Genomic DNA, 4,816 nt, shown 5'->3' with positions numbered 1-4,816 from the left:
TCCTCCTGAAATGGTTCCTCCTAGATGACTTTCCAAACTACATGTGGATTGAAGAATTCTCTCATCTTATGCTATCTGAAGAATTCTACATGTAAGGAGGGCTAGATTCTTGGGGAAAAATTGTAAACAATTCCACTACCTGTGCCCTAGCCCTGCCCCCCTGTAGTTTTTCTTTCCTATGTCCTCGAACCCTAACAGGCTCAATGTCAGTGGCTCACTCATTTTGGCTTTTAAGTTTTGGGGGGACTCAAGTCTCAGATGAAAAAATTGTAAATTTAAAAAGCATAAATATTAATGATAATTTTTCAAATTCCAGTTTGTTTCAATTTGCCTCTTACAGTCTTATGGATATAAAAAATGCTTTCTGTAATTCTATTTCATTTTTATTAATTAATTTCTTTCAAATGCTTTTTGTATATGAGCTATGTTATTTCAATTATTTGTTAAACAATGGAAATAAATTTAATACTGTGATCTTTTTTATGTAATGCTATAAAAAAAATTCAGTTCGTTCCATTAATTATTTGTACATTGATTATGGTTGATTATAATTTTATAAATATATACTATATAGTCATTCAAAATACAAAATTTCAAAAGTTTCAATATAAAAAAGTTTATCGGTAAAGTTTTTTTCATTCTATTAATTCAAAAGTTTCAAGATACAAAATTTGCAGTCATTCATGCATAAACATAGATAGAGAGAAAACCATACTACCCACAGCTTATAGAAAGCAGACAAAAAAACCAATTCAATGCCGATAGGCTACTCACTTAGTCTCACTATCCCCCTGGGTCGCCTCCTCCCAGTCCCTTCCCTCCTCAGAGGTCGATGCTTTGGCTTTCCCTTTTGCCGCTTCAGCTTTCATTTTTGGAATGCAGTTTAGGCACCCAAAGTCGAGGTCATCCTCCAAGCTTGCCAGTAGCTGTATGGTCCTTCCTTCTTCAGCCCTATCTCTCAATTCTCTACCAACCTCCATCCTTGCCACCACATGCAAAGCCTTCAAGACTTCATCCACCCTCGTTAATTTCACAAAGAGTTTCATCGCTTCCCACCCAACTCGAGTTCGTTCATGGCACTGGTATTTGATTTCATCCTCTGGGCCACGGATAAAAGGAAGCAATTCCTCCTGGTCGTCCCCTTCCTTAATTCGAATGCCAACTCCCAGCACCACCCACTCCAAGATTGAATCTAGGTTAATCAAAAAATCCCCATCAATCAATTTGACCAATGTGAGTTTTACCTTTTCCACCTCCGGTTCGAATTCACAGGCCCATGCCAGAATTAGAGAGTAAACCTCCATGTTCTGATTAATTAAAAAGGCAAGTTTTCAGGACCTAAAACCTTTAACATAAGATATTAAGATAAGACACCAAATATATCAGAGCTTAAGAGCCCCATACAAAAAAATGGCAAAAAGCCAGTGAACAGAAAGGACATCAAAACTAAAAACAGCAAAGAAATTGAGAAGGCGCTACACAAAAATTTTCTTCAACAAGTCCTCCACCTTTGTCACCAGCTCGTCGTAAGAAGCCCTGACAACTTTAAGGTCTTCCAGATCCTTGTTAGGTTTTTTTTCCTTTTTGCCTCTAGTGCGGGTTCTGGAGCCTTGAGCTTCCCCTGTTCCTTCCATTTCCAGGTCAATGTCCAGGATTTCCTTTTCATCATCCAGTTTATTGATGAGAGTGTTGGTGTTGTTGGCTAAAATCTTTAGGAAGCTAAGGCTCTGTTTAGCAATGTTCTTCAGGCACTCCTCAATTTTACCAATTTTTCTGACAGTTTCTGTGAGAGTGTGGTCATTAGTGTCAGCAAGATTCTTTCTTTCCAGCAAATCCTTCTCAATTTTTTTGAACCTGGGGTTGAAAGCATCTCTTATGTCTTCAGCTTTGGTGATGGTACTTTTCAGGTCCTCTATGAAGTTGGCCATGGTCTTCCCTTCCCCTGTATTGATGGTTTCCAAGATCAAGATTCTGTTACAGAGTTTTTTTATTTTTGTCCACAGCTTTCTTGTAACCATTGATGAGCCACTCCATAGTTTCCATGAAACCTTGCAAACCCTCGGGGGGAGGGTTAGAGGGGGGGTCAACTTTTCTAGGGGTTGCCTTTTCCTCTTTAGGGGTGTGCTAGATGGTTGTGTCAACAGCCCTAAGAACCTCTTTCATGGTCTCCTTTTCTAGATTCTGATCATCTTCCAAGGCCCTTACCTGCTTGTGAGCTTCTGGTTCCTTAACAATCTCCTCTTTCTTCTTGTGCATTTTCCTTTTCTGGGTGTGAGCTTTAGTCTTCTTCTTCAGCCGCCCTTGAGGGTACTCCTCCTCAAAGTCATCTGAAGTCTCCTCTTCTAAAGAAATGCTAATCAAGGGTCTACCTTTAGGCTTTTTGCCCTTTGAGGATGAGGGTCTGGTTTTGATGTATTTCCTCTTCTTCCCACTTTCATAATCTGAGACATCCATGTTGTCCTCAGTATCAGTCGAAGGGTCACTTTCACACTCCTCTTCCTCTGAGAAAGCAGGGTCAGACCCCTCATCCTCAGAATCCGCAAAGGGCTGCATCTAATCAATTTGGTTGGCCTTAAGATGGTCATAGATTAGTACCATAAGACTTTGGTGCATGGTCGTATCACCCCATGGGTTCTCTTTGTAGGCCTTGAGGAATACATTCATCGAACAAAGCAGAAAAGTTAACCTTATCATTGTGCCTAAAGTGATTCAGTAGAACAAAGTGATAACCAAAAACTTTAGTGAACCTACCATCTAGAGTGATGTATCACATTAAAACAAAGAGGACTTCCCGCCAAGGTTTGGCAAAAGCCTTGGGCGGGTAGTAGGTTTTGCTCAACTTTACCAATCGTTTCTTCTCTTTCTCAGTGTCTGGGTATCTTTCAATAGCTTCCCTACTGCCTTTCCTATCTCTGTAGAAGTTGCACCCTTCTCTTGTGACACCCATAGCTTGAGCATTTAAATCTTCATCAATTTCTACAATTTGGTCTCCCATTTTCAGCATGCCCTTTTTCCAATTTTTACAGAAAAATTGGTGATCATACTGTCACAACCATGGAGTCTCTCCATGAATTTTGAGAAGCCAACCTTCTGCAAAATACCCCAAACCTCCTCCTTCTGTTTTCATTCTTTACAACTACTTGGTTCATATCGCCTCCTGTTACCACCCATATTGTCGTTCTTCAACACCAAATTTTGACACTTGCAGAGTAGATTAGCCAGTGAGCTTTTCAAAACTATCAAAGTCACCCAGAAAGCATGGGAACTTATGGTATTGGTAATATAATAAATGAGTCTCTCATTATTATAATAACTCAAAGTACTCAAGTCAATTATTTTTCATAATTATCCTGTCCATCAAGTATCTTAGGAGTACTTCTATAACGATCATAGCAAATGATTTTCCTAACATCTTCGGGGAATCCTTGTTCTCCTGTCCACGTGGTAATTGCTTCCTTGTTAACTGCCACAGTGGCATCCCAGTAAGTAGAGCCATTGGCCTCCCGGTAAATGTGGGATATGTAGCTTTTTTTAAAGGTGCTAATAAGGTCTCTAGCAGAGATGATAATGTTGTTGATCGACCATGAAGATTTTGAGACCCCCTTAAGATAGTTAATAATATTGTTTGAGTCCCCTTCAATCCATAGGTGGGGACAATTCCATTTTTTTGATAGGAGGATACCTTGGAGAGCAGCCATCGCTTTGACTTTATGATTGGTTTGAATTCCAATAGGGACAGCAACCATTTCCTTACACATTCCTTTGTCATCTCTTAGAACAGCTCCACAACCTGAAGGACCTGGGTTACCTTTGGCAGCACCGTCAAAATTAACTTTGAACCAACCATGAGGGGGGGTTTGCCATTTAACTTAAAGCCTTTTATTATGAGTGAGGTTTGGACTATCGGTACTCTTCATATTCCACACCCTTAAAATATTTGCTTCCAGTGTATTGTTCAAAAAACAAGGACCCTCAATGATCTCTATATTTTCCTGAATCGCCCATTGGATTTTCTAGAACATAATATCCTGATTGAGGGAAATATCCCTAAAGATTCAATTATTTATTTCATTCCATAGTTCCCATAGGATGTGAGGAAGTGAGAGCTGCCACAAAGATCTCAAAAAAGAATTAGTCCATTTTATGTTCTAGGAGGAAAACAGATCTGTGATGGTGTTGGGAAACACCCAAGCAATGCTAAAACTATTGAGAAATCTTTCCCATATTGAGGCTGAGAAGGGGCAGTGAATGGCAAGGTGGTCTACAGACTCTTCTTCCTAGAGGCATAGAGCACATCTATTAGGGATAGCAAAGCCTTTGCATTTCAAGTTGTCAAGGGTCAAGATTTTATTATGGAGGACAGTCCAGAAGAAGAAATTGATCTTGGAGGTTAGTCCTCTAATCCAGACTTTAGACCAGAAGGGGTTACCTAAAGGATCAGGGGACAAAACACAATACTTAGAGGAAACAATAAGGGTACATTTGGGATCATGTTTCCAGATCAGGGAGTCAACCTCTTTGTTCAACCAAACCGCAGACAAATGGATCTTGAGCTTAGAGAGGCTTGGGTGGATGCTTTCAATATTCTGCCATTCATTACCAGTCCAGTACTCAGCAACTAAGGAGCCAAAAGATCTTATACAAGAGGGAGCATATGGGGCCCATTCATTGATTTCTATCAAAGGTTTATCAAAAAGCTAGAGATCCTCCCAGAATTTAACTTTCCTACCATTTCCAACTTTCCAGATCACTCCTTTAACTATACTTTCTTTACATTTAGAGGCATAATTCCATATGTGGGGACCATTAATACTAA

The sequence above is a fragment of the Cryptomeria japonica genome, chromosome 2 (assembly GCF_030272615.1).
Source record: "Cryptomeria japonica chromosome 2, Sugi_1.0, whole genome shotgun sequence".
Taxonomy (NCBI): Eukaryota; Viridiplantae; Streptophyta; class Pinopsida; order Cupressales; family Cupressaceae; genus Cryptomeria; species Cryptomeria japonica.
The sequence above is the reverse complement of the archived record's forward strand: the minus strand, read 5'-3'. Positions refer to the sequence as shown.